Consider the following 20351-nt stretch of genomic DNA (forward strand, 5'->3'; position numbering starts at 1 on the left):
AGAACCACGGGAGACCCTGTATAACCAAAACAATCTTGAGAAAGAAGAACAAAACTGGAGTGTCACAATCCCAAATTTCAAACTATACTACCAAACTACAGTAAACAAAACAGTGTGGTGCCCCACAAAAATAGACACATAGATCAATAACCAGAATTGAGAGTCCAGAAATAAACCTATACTTATATGGCCAGTTAATAATCTACAACAATGTAGACAAGAATATACAATGGGGGAAATGGTGTTGGGAAAACTGTATAGCTACATGCAGAAGAAGGAAACTGGATCACTATCTTACACTATACACAAGAAATAAACTTAAAATGGATTAAATACCTAAATGTAATACCTAAAACCATAAACTCCTTAAAGAAAATATAGGCAGTAATCTCATGAATTTCTACTTTAGCAATATTGTTTCGGATCTGTCTCCTCAGGCAAGGGAAACAAAAGCAAAAACAAGCAATTGGGACTCTATCAAAGTAAAATGCTTTTTCACAGTAAAGGAAATGATTGACAAAACAAAAAGCAACCTACTAAATGGGAGAAAATATTTGCAAATGATGTATCTGGTAAGGGTTACTATCCAAAATATACAAAGAGTTCATACAACTCAAATTCCTAAAAAATAAATATTCAGATTGGAAAAATGGGCAGAGGATCTGAATAGACAGTTTTCTAAAAAAGATATCTAGATGGCCAACAGACATGTGAAAAGATGTTCAACAGCACTCATCATGAGGGAAATGTGAATCAAAACCACAGGGAGATATCACCTCACACCAGTCAGATGGTTAGTATAAAAAAAGACAAGAAATAACAAATGTTGGTGAAGATGTGGAGAAAAAGGAAACTTTATGCGCTGTTGGTAGGAATGTAAATTGGTGCAGCCACTCGTATGGAATTTCCTCCAAAAACTAAAACTAGAATTACCACATAATCTGGTAATTCCACTTCTCGGTATTTACCACCCAAAAATGAAAGCAATAATTCAAAAATATATAAGCACCCCGTTTTACTGCAGCATTATTTACAATAGTCAAGAGATAAAAGAAACCTAAATGTCCATTGACAGATGAATGCATAAAGAAGGTGAGGTTTGGGGCACCTGGGTGGCTCAGTCGGTTGAGCGTCCGACTTCGGCTCAGGTCATGATCTCACAGTCTGTGGGCTTGAGCCCCGTGTCAGGCTCTGTGCTGACAGCTCAGAGCCTGGAGCCTGTTTCCAATCCTGTGTCTCCCTCTCTCTCTGCCCCTCCCCCAGTCTCACTTTGTCTCATTCTGTCTCTCAAAAATAAATAAATATAAAAAAAATTAAAAAAAAGAAGGTGAGGTTTATATACACAATGGAGTATTACTCAGCCATCAAAAAGAATGAAATGTTGCCATTCACGACAACATGGATGGACCTAAAGGGTATTATGGTAAGTGAAATAAGTCCCTCAGAGAAAGACAAATACTATATGATTTCACTTACATGTGGAATCTAAGAAACAAAACAAACAAACAAAAAATAATAACAATAAGGAGAAAAACAAACTCATAAATATAGAGAACAAACTAGTGGTTGCCAAGAAAGGAGAAGGGTAGGGGGATGGGATAAATAGGTGAAGTGGATTGTGAGACACAAACTTTGAGTTGTAAAATAAATAAGTCACAACAATGAAAAATATGCATAGGGAATATAGTCAATAATATTGTAATAACTTCATTTGGTGACATATGGTAACTATACTTATCATGGTGAGCATTTTATAATTTATATAATTGTCAAATCACTATGTTGTACACCTGAAACTAATAATATATGTCAACTATACTTCCATTAAAATAAATTAGCTGGTACCAAGACAATTTACTGAGGGAAAGAGTAGTCTTTTCAACAAATAGTTCTGGGATAACTGAATATATACATCCAAAAGAGTAAAGATGGACCTGTACACCACACAATGTATAAGCATTAACTCAAATGGATCAAAGACTTCAATATAAGGGCTGAGACTTTAAATTCTTAGAAGAAAATCATAGGCACAAATCTTTAGGACCCTGGATTAAGCAATTTTCTCTTAACTATGATAGTAAAGCACAAGCAACAATGACAACCAAAAAGATAAATGGATCAAAATTAAAATCTTTTTGGATCAAAATTAAAAATGTTTAATGGTTTACAGGATGCCATCAGAAAGTGAAAAGATAACACATAGAATGGATTTAAAAAAACCTTCTCAAATCATATATCTGATAAGGAACTGGTATCTAGAATATATAGAAAATTATTACAATTCAATAATAAAAAGACAAATACCTCAATTAAGATATGGACAAAGGCTCTGAATAGACATTTCTACAATGAGAAGATACAAGTGTCCAATAGTCACTTGAAAAAAATACTCATGGAATTAGCCATCAAGGAAATGGAAATCAATATTATCAGATGCCACTCACATGAAATAGAATGACTATGATAAAGAAAAAAAGAGAGAAGTAATGAGTGTTGATAAGGATATGGAGAAACTGGAACTCTTACACATTAAGTGAAAGAAGTTAAATGGCGCAATCACATTGGAAAATCGTTTCCAGTTCCTCAAAAGGTTAAAGATCAAGTTACCACATGACCCAACAATTCTGCTCCTAGGTATACACCTGAGAGAAATGAAAACTATGCCTGTACAAAAACTTGCACATCAATGTTCATAGCAGCACTATTCATAAAAGCCCAAAATGGAAACAACTCAAATGTCAATGCTTTGATAAATAGATAAATAAAATGTGGTATTTGGCAATAAAACGGAATGAAGTACTGATTCTTGCTACAACAGGGATGAACCGTTAACCATGACACTAAATGAAAAAGTCAGGAAGGATCACATACAGCATGATTTCATTTATATAAAATGTTCATAACAGGTAAATCTACGGAGACAGAAAGTAGACTAGTAGTTGCTTAGGACTGAGGGCGGTGAAGTGGATGGGCAATTATGAATAAAGAGTGTGGCATTTCTCTTTGGGGTGATAAAAATGTTATAAACTTGATAGAGCAGATGGTTGCACAGCTCTGTTATGCTAAGAACCACCGAATAATATGTTTTTGGTGAATTGTACGGGATGTGAATTGTATCCCAATAAAGCTGCCAAAAAATTCTAGTTAAGGATGGAGTTGTAGTGGATGTAGACATGGAGAGCAGGTTTCAGGAATGGGGTCCACTGACATCTGTGTGAGACATCAGGATCAAATAGACACCGAAGGCAGAGTATCCTATTAGTAACTGACAAGGAGATGTAAGAAGATATCTCTTCACTAGCAAAGATATACTGCTTTTCTTAGTCTCTTCAGGTTGCTATAAGAAAAACACTGTACTCAGCGCCTGGAGCCTGCTTCGGATTGTGTCTCCCTCTCTCTCCATCCTTCCCCTGCTCACATTCTATCTCTCTCTCAAAAATAAACATTAAAAAAATCTAAAACAAAGAAAAAACAAAAGAAAAAAACCGTAGACTGGATGGCTGATAAACAACACACATTTATTGTGCACCGTTCTAGAGGCCGAGAAGTCTAAGGTCTAGGTGTGGATAGATTCAATGTCTGGTGAAGCCTGCTTTCTGGTTCATAGATTCTTGCTGTGTCCTCACATGACTGAAGGGGGTAGGGAACTGTCTGGAATGTCTTTTATTTATGTACTAATTTCATCATGAGGGCTGTCTCCTCATGACCTATTCATCTCTCAAAGGTCTCATCTCCTAATCCCACCCCTTTGAGGGGATAGGATTTCCACAGATGACTTTTAGGAGAATGTATTCAGTCCATAGCACTACTTTAGTGAGGAGTCTCAATAAACATGAAAAAAAATGATCTTTTAAAATAAATATCAGCTATTCTATATTGAGTTTCCTCTCTCTTCTCTGTTCTTAACAGCATCTTAGCCAGATTCCATAACTTTTCTATAATTTTTTGGCCCTTAGTATAGTCCAATTTTGCTGTTCAAGAATTGGCCCTTTAAGTCTAAAACTTAAATCTCACATTCATTGCCACGCCATTATCCTTTCTTTCCCCAGAACTGGCTGGAGCTTGTGCAAGATGGTCCTGTCGCTTCGTTCTCAGACATTTCCTCTGCCTCCTCTCCTTTGACCGCAGGTGCACAGATTACCTTGTAAACTTGCCCTTAGCAATCTGGTCAGGACTTGACCTGTGGAAAGGTTGTATCATTTCCTGCCCCCATTAACTGGATTTAATTTACCCTTTCTCTGCTCTGCTTCTAAATCCTGGTACTGGCTCTGCCCAAAGGATCACAGTTTCCTTCTCCTGCTTTTGATGAGACTTGACCATTGTTCTTTATGTTATTTTATTCAAGTCTTTGGGGAAAATGTTTAATGTTAGCAAGCTCTGTTCTTCTCCAAGTCCTATGAGTTACATATGAACTGTTAGTTGTTACAGGTTGTTAACCTTAGCAATTTATGGTAAGGGTTAGTATATACAGAGTACTGTACCAGAGGGGTTGACTTTTCCTTTTTCTGGTCTTATTTTGAGGGGCGTGGAAACTAAGTTGTCAAAGACATCAGCAAATATTGTCACTCTACCCCACATCCTATTCTTTGCTCCTCCTCTCTTTTCTTCATCTCTAGTTTTCTCCTGTTCGTCACTGCTTTCTTTAAAATACTATAGTCCAGCTGAAACTATGCAAATCCAATGAAATCAGTGGCTGCTGGTACTATTCGTTTATGTGTGTCTAGGTGTGCATATGTGTGTTTTCTCATTAACTGCTTCTTTCTATAGAGTGAAACCATTTTATCTGGGTGGTGGCATGTGGAACACAAAGGCACACCAAGTACTAAATAATTTACTTCTAGCTCTTCCAAACGCCATATTCTCTGGTGACCTGCGCAGCAGTGGTGATTATATTTGTAGACTTGTCTTGTCAAAACTGGCAGTGGCTTTACTGACACCACTAAAAGTGACAGTGACAGTACAGAGTCCTTGGGGTGGCCCACATGTGTTTTTAAATTTTTTAAAGAAAATAAATGTCATGGTACTGTGGAAACAATCATATTACTGGCACTTAAAATCATACCTCACCATGCCATGGTAAAAATAACTTGGGACAACAGATCTGACTTTGATTAAGAATACTATGAGAAACAGATAAGATCAAAACCATACATTTTTAAGTACTTCTATCTAGTTCTCTCATGCTAACTCCATAGGGTACAGCCACTCAGTCTATGGGCTGGGCAGGTATAAAATATTCTTGCTTCACTTTATGCCCCCTTCAAGTAGACAGTTTGGGATCCACAATTGGTAACTTCTCCACATGCCAAGCAACACAGATTTTTGGACGACTTTAAGAGCTAAAGTGGGAAATGTACAAGTGGGAAGGGGCGATTCAATACCATTTGACTTGAAATTGTGAAGTATAACTCTCACTTAACTACAGCCAAGGAAGGCCATATGCTGGAAGAAGCACACAAATGAAAAGTGAAAAGACACTTACTTATTTGTATTCCATATACCTGTAGGCAAAAACACTTTATTTCACAATTTTTGAGCTTACCTGACCATCACGCATATAACTGGAAGGAGATATGGAATTTTGTTCCTGTAACTGAGCACTATTTTTATTAATATAAAACAAGGGGGAAGCCAACCCAGAGGGAGTAATTACACCATGGTATGAAATATACTGAGCCCTTGAAGTTAGGTCCCACCGTAAACTAGTAAGCATGTTTGCCAACTAACTGTCCTTCTAGTTGCATGAGAAGAGCATACCTACGTGAATGGTTACAATAAATCTTTCTAGTTTTCCAGACTTGAGGTCATATACTTTCCTGTTCCTTTGGGACAGAAGAAAGTCTACTAACCTCACTTTATCCCCAAACCTGGCTCATCATGGCCAAATTTTCCAATATATTTCTAACTCACCTATCGTCTCCCATTTTCTTCTCTCTTAATCTTCTTTTTGCATCCTATGTGTTAATATCAAATAGATTAGCTTTCCTAAATTCCACTTATCTTAACCCTTTCATGCTTGAGAAGCCAAGATGGCTCTTTGTTGCCCATCAAATCGAGTCCAGTCACTTAGCTTGGTACTTTATCTTCCAATGGTTTCCCTATCCACCTGTACCCTTCTTCATATCCATATCTTCATATTATTCCACACATTTCAAGGCATTTCTCCACTTCTTCCCCATCCTACTTCATCGCCACCCAGAGGGCATCCTCATCCACCTTGCACCCTTCCCTCCTATTTCTCAGCTGTGGTCAACCAAAATTGGTTGCTCCCAGAGATTGTGATATGCCCCTCATTCCTTCACCCCATTAAAAATTATGGTTTTTATTTATCTTACTAGCTAGGGGTCTATAAAGTTGTACCTCCCTGGATTTATATTATGAAAGCAAATCTCACTGATCTCTTTAAAAATGTGAAATTCTTGTCATATTGAATATGTATTTCTCAAATAACACCCTTCCTCTCCACTTCAAAGGAGTTATATTCTCCTTCGTTTTGGAAATCACAAATACAGTTAAGTCCCAAACTCTTCTCATGCCGCCATGATCTTAACCTTCTCTAAATGTCATCTTTCACTGTTTTCCTTCTTTGAACTCCTATGGCACTTATAAGTGACACAAATTTATTTATTACTTATTTCTTGTGTGTTATTTTTAATTCTTCAATAAAATGGGCTTCTTGAAAACAGCAGCCATAGTCATATTTCTCAATATTTCTCTCTAGCCTAATGTCAGGCATATAATAAATGTTTAAATTCTTATTATCATTCATTCTGCCCCATAATTAAATATTTCTACCATAAAAATGTATCTTTCTGAATTATGTCTGCCTACCAATGTTTGTCAAAACCAAATACACTGATAATCCATGTATTTAAGGAAGGAAAATTACAGTCTCCAGGCTTTGGGTGAATTTTGTACACATGCAAAAATACTCAAAAAATCATATTAGGGATAATGAACTGTATGTTTCTGAGTTGAACGAGGTTTTCAAGGTAATCACTACCATATATTTAGTGACAAGCCCTCTCAGTGCCTAATAGTTTCTGGGAATCGGTAGATGGTTTACTCATTAAACTGTTGCTTACAATCTATCCCAATTTGTTTTCCTACACTAAGTTATCCCTTCACAAATTTTCCCTTGCTCAGGGAAAAAAAATGTGTATGAGAAATATTTTCCATGCATCTTGCCAAACCTGTTAAGAAATATTCCATTTGTTCTTCCAAAGCTAATGTTTACCTTTCCTAATAGACATGATTTTCATCTGAAGGCTGATATTTTAGAATTTTTCATTTACCACTTGAAGGGGAGCAAAATATGACACCAGGGAATGTGCCACTTAAGCATGCAAATTATTTTGGGCTGAAGACAATCAAGGCCCAAAAGACTCAGGAAGAGGTTTTCATCACCTCCTCAACTGCCTAAAAGAATTTAGATAAAGGGTCTGGTCCAGGAAGAGAGCTATCACCAAAGACAACTACAAAGAGTATGGGTTAGGTGTGATAAGCTGGGGGAGGCTGGCCTGTTTGCTCAAAATTCTCTCTCTAAAGCAGTGTGTCTGCATGGCATGACAGATGTTTGTTTACCAAACATTTGCTCTTCCCACCTTCCTGTGAATTATCTTCCTTCCCTTTGAAACCTCAGACCCTACCTACTTCTCATTAGCTCAGGATGGCACATAAACTTCAATTGCCTGACTATGAGTTTCTCAAGTCTTTGCAGGGCTCCTATACATGCAAAATTTGTTTTTCTCCTGTTAATCTGTCCCTATGTCAGCTTAATTAACAGATTAACCAAAAGAACCTAGAAGGGTAGAGTAAAAAAAACTGTCCTTCCCTACATACCTTAGAAGCAACATCTTGCCCATGTTACATAGGTATTCACCACCATTATTTTCACTGATTTCTGTATCAAATGTGATTATGGAACAAATCATTGGGATATATTAATAAGAAATAAATTATTTTCAAACCATTGTAGCATGTGTCTAAAGTACCATGAATTATTATAGATATGTGGAAAATTCTATACTATTAGAAGAATGTTATTTTTTTTAAAGAAAATAAGTTTTGTTTTCTAAAGACAGTTTAGCAATATATTCAGAAATGATATTTTCCCATTCTTGGTTTTAAAGCACTCAAGGAAGAACAAACACCTTCTGGAATTTTCTTTACTCAAATGAGTTTTGAGATATATTACTCAACAGTAGCTCTTTTTTTTTTCTTTTTTTGGGAAAAAAAAAGAAACATGTTATTTCATTTCTTGACCATTCAAGCGATTGTTATACACACACTGGCTCTTTCACAGAGTACCAGGTGGACCTTGTATATGCATAACAAATGATCTTCAAAGATAGTGGAGGTTTTTAGGCATTTTCTTGATTTATGTTATTGGCTCACCCGCTATTTCCAGGAAAAATGAGGTGGAATACTTCCAAATATGCCCTTCTCACCTTCCTCCTCACACCTCTCTTGCCTGCCAAAATCTTGTTTTCACAGTTGTATTTTGTTACTGATGCTCACTCTGTGTGGTCCCTTTCAAATAAGGAAATAAAGAAACACCCTGATTGATTTTCTCTCTTATTGTAATCCTAGACTCTTGGGAAATTGGAGAGCCAGTTATTTGCTCTGTCTCTCCCTTTCTGTATTTCTTCTCCAGATCTGGGCCTATTGGGTGGAAACAGGATATTGGTGCCTCGTGACTGGGGAATGGAAACAGATGTTCATCCCATGCTTTTCTCTAGGTGTGTCCATACCTGCAGTCCAACCACTATGGCTGACCTGTCAGATTAGTCAGAGAAACGATTTGTTCTTTTTAATGAATTAATTGGATTGTCAGCTAAAATGGCAAGCCAAAGCCCTGAACTAACAGGATACAATAGGATTTGTATAAGTTATTTACAGAAAAATGTAGAGCAGTGTCATGGTCTGTATACATCCTGGAAAATACAAATCTAATGTCGTCTGGCTCCGCTGTTGCACAGATAGGATGCTATTTGGACATTTCTGCTTTTAATTTATCACTCAGATGTACTATGTGAGCAAAGGTTTAAATGGAATACTTCTAAAGTATTACACTGTGGAACCATATTTAAGTTTGGAATAAAATCGGTTCTTTTAAGAGCAGAGCGATTAAAAATTTAAAACAACAAAATGCTAGAAATTATGAGTTTAGCTTAAAACTCTGTCATTAACACATCCCTTTGGAATAAAAGAGAGAACAATGCATTCTCACATAGCTACTGTGCCCTTTGTTCTGCAATCCGAGAGCACTTAACAATGAATACAGTTAAAATTAGCATCAAAGCAGATTTCCTAAAGGAATTATTGTAGACAAATGGAAACAAAACAAATCAGCTTAAAGTTTAGATTGAAGAAATTAACCATGGGGGCTTTCTTTATTTCATTTCACAATGTCTTCCAAGTCAGAGGCCAGTGACTAAAGATTTATAACTGAGTCAGAATAGCAACCACAACATAACTGGTCTTCATATAATACATTATGTATAGGCACTAAGTGCTTAGATACATTAAGTTGTATCCTCACCATGTTCCTTTGAGGAAGTGTATTAGTTTCCTTACACTGCTGTAACAAATTGCAACAAAATTGCAGATTTAAAACAACAGAAATTTATTCTCTCACAAATCTGGAAGCAAGAAGCCCAAAATTCAGCAAAGATGCACTACATCTGGAGCCTCTTGTGAAGAATCCATTCATTGGCTCTTCCAGCTTGAGGTGGCTGTTGGCATTCCCTGACTTATGGCTGTACTACTCCAGTCTCTGTCCGCATGATTATATTGCCTCCTCTCCTGCCTGTGTTCTCTCTGTGTGTCTCTTATATGGATAGTTGTCACTGATTTAGGGTTCACCTGTATATTCCAGACAATCCCCTCACATCAAGATCTTTAGCTTAATTACATTTGCAAAGACCCTTTCCCAAATTAAAGTAACATTCATAGGTTCCAGGAATTAAGATGTGGGCATATCTTCCAAGCCACCATTGAATACACTAGGTAGATAGTATTATTATATCCATGTTACAAATGAAGAAAATGAAACATACTAGCTAAGGTTTGTTGGACTATGTGTCAGGCATCAGTCTCAGTCTTTTGAATACACTGTACTTTCTTTTTTCTTTTTTTAATTTTAAGTATGTTTCATGCCCAGGAGCCCAAAGCAGAGCTTGAACTCATGACCCTGAGATCAAGACCTGAGCTGAGATGAATTGGATGCTCGGGGCACCTGGATGACTCAGTCTGTTGAGTGTCCGACTTCGGCTCAGGTCATGATCTCACAGTTCACAAGTTTGAGCCCAGTGTCAGGCTCTGTGCTGACGGCTCAGAGCCTGGAGCCTGCTTTGGATTCTGGGTCTCCCTCCCTCTCTGCCTCTTCCCCGCTAGTACTCTGTCTCTCTCAAAAATAAATAAAACATTTAAAAAAGAATTAAAAAAAAAGAATTGATGCTTAACTGACCTAGCCACCCAGACTCCTCCACTGTATTATCTATTTAATGTTCATAAACATCCCATGAGGTAGGTACAATTATTATTATTGGCATTTTGCAGATAAGAAAGTGGGCTGTCTGAAAATTTGCTTGACATTATAGTGCTCATAAATGGTGAAGCCAGGATTCTAACGCAGGACTACGTGATTCCAGAGCCTACACACTGAAACACTTAGCCACCCTATTCCTCCAACTTCCATCATCTACAATGGGAGGATCAAAGGTGATAGGAACCTCACAGGATGTTGAGATAAAGCATTAGACTTAAAATTTTCACTCTGCTACTTATTTGCAAGTACCACAACCTTCTGAAATTAGTTTCCTTATGCATAAAACAGAAATGTTACTTCTGATAATTTACCTCTTTCACAAGATGCTCTTCACACCCCGATGGGTGCCAGATTTTTGTCATCAGTGTTACTGAGGAGTAATTCAAGTACAAAAGACTGCACCCCCTTAATTGAACACATTGTTCAAATCAATGTATTTTGAAAGTTGTATGTACCTGTAAAACCACTACTGCATTCAAAACAAGAAAGATTTCCTTCACTCCAAAAAGATGGCTCTTGTCCCCTTGAAGTCTATCCCTTCCCCCAACCCTGGTTCCAGGTAATCACTGTTCTGCTTTGGCATTTTATAAAAATCCAATCATACAATATGTCTGGCTTCGTTCACTCAGCATAATGTTATCAAAACTCCTCCACGTTGTCCCTGCATCAGTGTCATGCCCTTTTTAATTACCAGGTAGCAGTCCATTGTGTGACCATAACACATTTTGTTTGTCTATTCATGTGGTGAAGGACTTTTTGGGTATTTCCAGTTGTTGGCTATTGTAAATAAAGCAGTTAGCTATAAATATTTGTTCACAAGTGTTTGTGAAAACATGTTTTCATTTCTCTAGGGTAAATATTTAGGAGTGAAATGTTTGGGTCTTATGATAGATATAGGTTTAACTATTTAAGTAACTGCCAAACAATTTTTCACATAAATCCCACCAACCTACATTCTGACCTCATTTGGTAAACTTTTGGAGAAAAACAATGGATGAGAAGATATTGAAGTAGTAAATGTAGAGGATTGTAAAGACTAATGGGGTAGTTTTAAGGATTAAGGACTTCTCTTTAAGAACTTTATTTCTTGGAAGGACGCCTGGGTGGTTTAGTCAGTTGAACATGCAACTCTTGATTCTGGCTCAGGTCATGATCCCAAGGTCGTGGGATTGAGCCCCACAAAGAACTCCACAGTGAGAGTGGAGCCTGCTTAAGATTCTCTCTGTCTTTCTCTCTCTCGCTCTGCCCATCTCCCCTACTCGTGTTCTCTCTCTCTCTAAAATAAAAAATATATATGTATATATTTAAATTTTTTTAAGTTTATTTATTTATTTTGACAGAGAGAGAGAGAGGGAGACAGAGCAAAGAAGTGGAGTACAGGCAGAGAGAGGGAGAGAGAATTCCAAGAAGGCTCTGTGCTGTCAGCGCAGAGCCTGACGCAGGGCTCAAACTCATGAACTGTGAGATCATGATGATGCTGAGATCAAGAGTCGGATGCTTAACTGACTAAGCCACCCAGGTGTCCCCAAAACGTATATACTTAAAGAACTATCTTCCTTGGAGGAAAATATGTATAAGACGTGGTGATTTACTGTTTATTAAATGTATGCAGTAAGAAATTAGTCAAGAATGACTTCTAGTTTGTTAGTAAAGCCAGTGGTTTTATTTGAGCCTAAACTGTACCCATATTTGGTTTTAAGACAAGCCCATGATTGTCTTATAGACAAGTAATTCACCAAAAGTCTATTTGTGGGAGAGACACAGGCACCTCTTGAAAGTAAGAGAGTCATAAAGGAAGTATATAGCAGTCAGACTCCCAGACTTGATTCCCTAACAAAGACTTATTTGTTAGCAGAAGGAATGCAGTTTATTTTCTATCTCTCAGATTTGTCTTTGGCCCCTTTTCCTTTGGACCGTTCTATAAGTTCCAGGAGAAAAAATATCATTTAAGTAGAAATTCTGCAAAATCTGTCAAGCACCAACAACCACTGCCATTTGGCAACCTTTATTTTGTCTCATCTCATATTTGTTCCTCTGTTCCTTCTTTCCTACCTTCTTTTGAGTCGATAGAATCTTTTTTTTTCATATTCAATTTTAATTCCTCTTCTGTCTTTTAGCTATATCTCTATGCATTTTTAAATGGTTGCTCTAGGGATTACATTATGCATCATTAACTTATCACAGTCTATTTAGAATTAATATTCTACTACTTTTCATAAATTATAGGAAACTTGGAAAGCTTAGTTTCACTTACCTTCTGCCCTTCGTGCTAGTGTCCTATATATCTACATACATATAAACCTTATAACATAAGTTATGCTTCCTTTAAATAGTCATATGATGTTTAAACTGAGATAATAAAAAAATAAATATAATCTTTTATAATTTCCTACATATATACCATTTCTGGAGTTCTTCATTACTTCCTGAGGATTAGAACTTCCATCTGGTGTCCTCGCCCTTCTGTCTGAAGAACTTTAACATTTTTCATAGTGCAGATCTTCTTGTTTCAGATTCTCTCCATTATCTTAAATATGATCTGAAAGTTTCTCAAAATTTCTTCATTTACCTTTAATTTTTGAGAGATATTTTCACTGGAAAGAAAATTCTAGGTTCATAAATTTTTACTTTATTTTCATTATATTAAAGATGACATTCAATTATCTTCTGGGCTCTGTTTTGTTGTTCTTATTGTTTGTTTTCTGGATAGAAGACAGATACTATCTGTAACATCAGCTTCGTGTGTGTAATGTATTTCTCTGGATGCTTTCAAAAATTTCTGTTTATCTTTATATTTCAGCAGTTTGACTATATGTATACTCAGTGTGATTTTCTTGGTGTTTACCCTTCATGAATCTGCTGAGATTCTTGAATCTATAAATTGATGTTTTTCATCAAACTCAGGACATTGTTGGTCATTATTTCTTCAAACAGCTTTTTTTCTACTCCATTCTATCTCTCCTCTCTTTCTGGGACTCCAATACCACGGAGTCTTGATTTTAAACTCACTGCTTGATTTTATCTTCAATTCATTAATATTCTATTAATTTCTCTTCAATTTTTTTCTCTATGTTCTTCAGAATAAATCATTTCTGTTGATCTATCTTTAAGTTTACTGACTCATCTGCCATTATCAAGCTGCTGTTGAATCAAATCAGTATATATTTTTATTTCAGTTATGATACTTTCTCTGTTCCAACTTGGGGTTTTGTTTATATTTTCCTTTTTTTTTCTGCTGAGATTTCCCACCAGTTCATTTATTTTGCCTATAATGTTAGTTAAGTACTGGACATATTTATACTAATTGCTTGCCTGTTAATTCCAAATATGGGTCATCTTTGGTTCAGTTTCTACTCACAACTCTTTTTCCTGAATATAAATCACTTCTTTCTATTTCTTATATGTCTACCAGTTTTTGATTGTGTGCTGGACATTTATATAATATGTTATAAAAATACTTGATCTGTGGGGTGCCGGGGTGGCTCAGTCAGTTGAGCCTCTGACTTCGGCTCAGGTCACGATCTCATGGTTTGTGAGTTGGAGCCCTGTGTCAGGCTCTGCGCTGACAGCTCAGAGCCTGGAGCCTGATTCGGATTCTGTGTCTCCGTCTCTCTGTGCCCATCCCCCACTTGTGCTCTGTCTCTCTCTGTCTATCAAAAATAAATAAATAAATGTAAATTAAAAAAAAACTTGATCTGCCTATATTTTCTGAAGTGTGTTTACTTTGTTCTAGCCAACAGTTAACTTGGCGGGAGTCCTTTGGGTTCTATCTGTGCTTCACTAAGTAATAGCTAAAATATTGCTTCGTTCTTTCAGCTCTGGTTGTTGCTTTCTATCATGCCTTTTGGAGTCTCTTTACAGATGTATAGTTCAGAGGTCAGGCATATAGCACAATTTTGTGGATTACTCTCTCTGGGGTTCCATCTTTTTCAGTATTTCCCTTTTCAACTTTCCAGATGCTCTATCCATCCCAAATTCTGTATTCTACAACCTCAAACAGGTAAGACTGAGGCTTACTGAAATTTTTTGCTGCCATCAGTACTGTGCACTGGTGAGTGCCTTTAGGCAAAAAGCCACGGACGTGTAAATCTTATCCGGGGCAGTTAAGTTAAATCTTACTTGGTCTTTCAAGGATTGACTACTCTCTAGCTTTTACCTCATTTTGCCCATTTTACAATGTCTTCAACTGGATTTTTTTTCTTCTTCAAATTTTAATTTAAATTCTAGTTAGTTAACATATAGTGTAATATTGGTTTTAAGAATAGAATTTAGTGATTCATCACTTAACATATAACATCCAGTGCTCGTAACAAGTGTCTCCCTTAATATCCATCATCCATTTAGTCCACTCCCCACCCACCTCCCTCCAACAACCCTCAGTTTGTTCTCTATTGTTAAGAATCTCTTATGGTTCCTTTCCTTCCATTTGCAATGACATGGATGAAGCTAGAGTATATTATGCTAAATGAAATAAGTCAGTCAGAGAAAGACAAATATCATATGATTTCATTCATATGTGGAATTTAAGAAACAAAACAGATGAACATATGAGAAGGAAAAAAAAAAGAGAGAGGGATGGAACTTTCTTTCTAATGTTTTGTCTCAGTATTAAGTTGTTATCTGTGGAAGGATTAGTCTCACTAAACTTCTATACCATTACCTAAAGCTGGATGATCCATCTGGCACTATTTAAACAGAGTTTAAAGAGAAGGCAGGTATTGCTTCCCCATTTACCTTAGCACCACCTGAAATTTAGTGCATCAGCAGTGCTATTTATTCTGGTACATCAGCAACACCAACAATGTCATCTCCACAAAATGTCTATTAGCATCTCACAGAATATGTTTCGGGAAAGACATGCTATCTTTTCAGTTGAATATTATGCTGGTGTTTGGGTGGTTTGGTGTTGTCTATCTACTCCATTAAATCATAAGTTTCTCTTTTTCACCCTTTTCCTCTTTGGCAGTGATTAAAACACCTGACATGTAATAAAATAAATAATAAAATAATAAAATAAAATGATAAATAATGAAATAATAAGAGCCCATTTGAGGGAAGAATTAACTTGCCATAATAGAGACATGGTTGAAGAATTAGGAGCCCAGATGATATAACACCCTCTGGAGAAGCTAGGAGTTTTTCTGAGAAGACACTGGGTCTTAGAGGAAGAATAGGAGTTTGACAGACACTGTGGTGGGCTTTACCCCATAGGTAATGGTGAACCAACAATGTCTCAAACCTATTTAATTACAAGATTTTTACAAACCGATGTAATTACAAGATAATTACAAGATTAGCTTTAATTTTAGAAAGTTAGGTCTGGCAACTGTGTATAAGATAGGCTGGAGTTGGAGGAACATGAAAAGTAGAAGATTATTCTAATAGTTGAAGGGAAGACATAGTGATTAGGTAGTGATTACAGGAAGAAAGAATAATGGTGATATCTAAAAATAATCGTTCAGTTATTTTCAATTAGGATTTGATAACCAGTCCCGTATGGATTTTGAAGGAGAACAGTCAGGACTGAATTGAGGATTCTAGCTTGGAAGTTGAAGAAAATGATTCACCCATTCACTCAACAAACAATGAGTGAGTACTGTATTCCAGACACCACTGTCCTAAGTCCTGGGAGTGTAAAAGTAAATAAAGCAGACAAAAATATTTCTTCCCTAAAGAGTAGTTATTTGACAAAAATAAATGATAAGAAAAAATGTATATCATGTCAGGTAGTGTTAGGAATATTGAAAGAAATAAATGAGGGAAGGAGGATAAGGAATGCTGCTAGTGGATTACATTTTTAAATAGGTAGCCAGGAAGGGTCTCACTTAGAAGAGATCAAAGCAGGAAGGATGAGAGAGTGAGCCAGGTACATATCTGGGAGGAGAGCATTCCAGGAAATGAAAACAGCAAGGGAAAAGACCTTGAGATGTATTCAGTAACTGCAGTAAAGAAAAGAGTCTTAATAGCTTATGTCCGTATGAATATTTATGTGTGTACAATAATGAGAGATACTGGCTTCTCTTTTAGACAAGCTAGGTGTAAGTTACCTAAAGGAACAATCAAATTTAAATAGATTAACATGTAAGGCTCTAGATCAGGAGCAAGATCAGTGCAGGAGGAAAAAAAATTTGAAGTCATAGTCAAACCCAGTACTCAAAATCCGGTACTCATTTCTCCACACCAGGAGGAAGCAATTTAAATACACAGCACTTTTGTGTGAAAAGTGCCAGTTTGTGCCCTGTTGACAATTGCACTTAAAAAAGAAAGATCTGGATTTTATAGTTACTCCTGATGTTGGTACACTCAATGAACTTCATTAAATGAAAACACATGGTCATATAGCTATAAAGGAAGCTTATAGAGACCTAACCCTTACATGCTAAATACACGAGCTCAGATGTGGGTTCTCCTCATCATGAAAATGTCATTTATCCCTTGTCATTAGTGCAGCTGATGTGAGTCTGCCACTTCAGCTTCAACTATGGTAGACAAACCAGGCCTAAAACCCAGAGACATCTGGTTCAGCAGTTCATTGGAACTCCAGAAAGCAGACTCTAGTTCTGCACAGCCTAATACTCTCCTAGAACTACAAGTGGGAATTGTTTTTACTACCATCCTGACATCCAGTAAGATATGAACTTCCTAAGAGCAGAGACAAGAAAAGCATTCTCAATTTCAGTTGTAACTGTCATACTATGCCTACTAAACATTCAGGCAAACAAAACAAGTGGCTGAAGTATTATGCAATTTACGCATTCTTACCTTTCTTTCCTGCTATCCACTAAGTGGAGACATTGTTACAGATAAAATCTTTCTGGGTTCTATACATGCTTCACGAAGACAAATTGTACTTGGGGCAGCCCAAATAACACTTTACAATCTCCTTAAATTTTAATATACATTTATTTGAATCTTGCTGCAGGAGGAGGGTGGGGGTAGGGTGAAGAGTAGGTAGACTGCTTTGAAATGTCAGCAAAAGGAGTGGGAGAATCATGTTCAAGGCTGAGGTGAAGGCAAAAAGTTTGCCTGAGCAAAAGATTTGCCTAATCAGCCCTGGGTAATTGGCAAAGCCAAAATCTAAGCAGGGAGATTAAGACACAAGCTGCCCATCAGGAAATCAGAAAGACTAGAGGTGAAAGACGAGCAGGTGCAAAACTGGGGCATGGAACCCAGAGTTTGGGTCTGGGAGAGAAGACTGAGCACCAACAGTTTAGGACCAATGGAGTTGTTAAGGATGGACCCCAATAATGATGTAAATATCAGCTGACACTTGTGATTTGCTCTTAAGGAACATGGTGATTATACAGGACATGAAGGATTGGTTAGTAACTGTGAGCTACTGATTTATGTGAAACATTAGGGTAGTTATGATCTTTTGTATAGATTATTCTTCCTTCAGTTTTTTTTTTGCTCATTTTCATCTTAGAATATTTTGCTCTAGGTTTTTCCTTTATCTAGAATGTTCTTAGTACCTTGTCATCCCTTGAATGAGTGGCATTCATAACTGCCATTCATATCTTACCTAAAATGTGACTTCTACAAAGAACTTCCCCTGACTATACAATCTAAAGCCATCTAGGTTAACAAAAAATGAAAAGATTGCTCAACATTGCTCATCAAGGAAATGCAAATCAAAACCACAAAGAGATATCACCTCATACCTGTCAGAATGGCTAAAATCAAAACCAAAAAAACAACCAAGGTTAACACGGATGTGGACAAGAAGGAATCCTTGTGCGCTATTGATGGGGATGCAAACTGGTGCAGCCAACGTGGAAGATAGTGCAGAGGTTCCTCAAAAAATTAAAAGTAGAACTACCCTATAATCCAGAAGTTACACTACTAGGTATCTACCCAAAGAATATAAAAACACTAATTTGAAGGGATACGTGTACCCCTATGTGTATTGCAGCATTATTTATAATACAAACTGCTGAAGCAACCCAAGTGTCCATTGACAGATGAATGGATATAGATGTGTTATACACAATGGAATATTATTTAGCCATAAAAAGAATGAAATATTGTCATTTGCAATGCACGGATGGATCTAGGGAGTATAATGTTACATGAAATAAGTCAGTCAGAGAAAGACAAATACCATATGACTTCACTCATATGTGAAATTTAAGATATAAAGCAAATGAAAAAAGGGGGGGGGGGAAAGAGAGAGGAAGACCAAAAAAACAGACTCTTAACTATAGAGAACAAACAGATGGTTACCAGAGGGGAGGTGAGTGGGGGGATGGATGAAACAGGTCAAGGGGATTAGGTAAGCACTTGTCTTGATGAGCACTGAGTGATGTATGGAACTGCCGAATCACTATATTGTACACATGAAACTAACATAGCACTGTGTATTAACTATAGTACCACTAAAAATAATTTAAAAAATTAAAAGAAAACATCTAGGGTCTCTATAATATCTTTTTATTTTAATTTTTAGCATAGGACCCACCACTGCTGACATGTCTTACCTCTCTCCATGCCTCCTTCTCTCCCTTCTGTTCATTGAATTTCCTGTACTAGACTGTGAGGTCCATGACAGCATGGGCCTTGGCTGACTCATTTACCATGGTAGCTTCAGCACATAGAAGACTATGTGATTCTTTTTTTTTTTAAATATAAATTATTGTCAAGTTAACTAACATGCAGTGTATACAGTGTGTTCTTGGCTTCGGGAGTAGATTCCCATGATTCATCCCTTACATACAACACCCAGTGCTTATCCCAACAAGTGCCCTCCTCTATCCCATCACCCATTTCCCCCCTCCCCCTGTCTCCCCCCATCAACCCTCAGTTTATACTCTGTATTTAAGAGTTGAAGAATATGTGATTCTCAATATTCTTCAATAATATTTTAATTAAAGCATAAATGAACGGATTATTGCTGAACTAATATTTCTTAATTTCACTTGTTTTAAGGTTTTTGTTTTTGCATACTATAAAGAGGAGCCATCAAAGGATCCTGCTACCCCATCCTAGAAGGAGAATGGACAAATATTAACATTCTGACTACCAATTGTCCAGTTGTCTCTTAAAGGTATCTATATTTTATACTATAGCAAATAGATTGTATTAATCATTTAGTTCTTAGTAGTAAAAGTCTGTATGAAAAACAACAGATAACCCTTCTCATTTATTCCAACCCCCCAGGAATGTCTCTAAGATTCTTCTAGAAAAGGGGAAAGCAGACACCAAAGAGGTGCACATATAAAAGCATCTCCTTCATCCTGAATCTGATATTCAAATGGCTGATAAGAAGAATGATGAAGAGAGAAATGTCAGCATTCTCATACACAGAAGAGATTTAATTTTATTTATAAGTAAAAAAGATTAAAATCTTAAAAAAAGAAAGTATTGTATTTCCCTGACCATTTAAAGAATCTAAACCTGACGTCAAAATCAGCAGTCTTTCATTGCCTCTGTTTTACCTAACTCACAGATTCTCTACCCTAACCCTAAGATGCTCCACTAGAATTACCTGGGGACACTTTAAAAAAATTTTTTTTCAACGTTTATTTATTTTTGGGACAGAGAGAGACAGAGCATGAACAGGGGAGGGGCAGAGAGAGAGGGAGACACAGAATCGGAAACAGGCTCCAGGCTCCGAGCCATCAGCCCAGAGCCTGACGCGGGGCTCGAACTCACGGACTGCGAGATCGTGACCTGGCTGAAGTCGGACGCTTAACCGACTGCGCCACCCAGGCGCCCCTGGGGACACTTTTAAATATTACAGATGCAGGCCTACTCAGAGACTGCATTGATATAAGTGGGAGCAAGTCATCTAAGAGTCTTC

At 36.9% G+C, this 20351-nt stretch overlaps 1 long non-coding RNA gene across 1 annotated transcript in view; it reads left to right on the forward strand.

The window, feature by feature from the left end:
* The window catches only part of LOC125161012 (uncharacterized), a 41303-nt gene extending 21157 nt beyond the window's left edge, over nucleotides 1-20146 (forward strand). Inside the window, exons 2-3 of the long non-coding RNA XR_007150441.1 lie at nucleotides 19478-19595; nucleotides 19709-20146. This is a non-coding gene — a long non-coding RNA (uncharacterized LOC125161012). The remainder of the gene's footprint in view (nucleotides 1-19477; nucleotides 19596-19708) is intronic.
* The last annotated feature ends 205 nt before the right edge of the window (nucleotides 20147-20351 follow it).

This window comes from Prionailurus viverrinus, chromosome A2 (genome assembly GCF_022837055.1).
Source record: "Prionailurus viverrinus isolate Anna chromosome A2, UM_Priviv_1.0, whole genome shotgun sequence".
In the NCBI taxonomy this organism is placed as follows: Eukaryota; Metazoa; Chordata; class Mammalia; order Carnivora; family Felidae; genus Prionailurus; species Prionailurus viverrinus.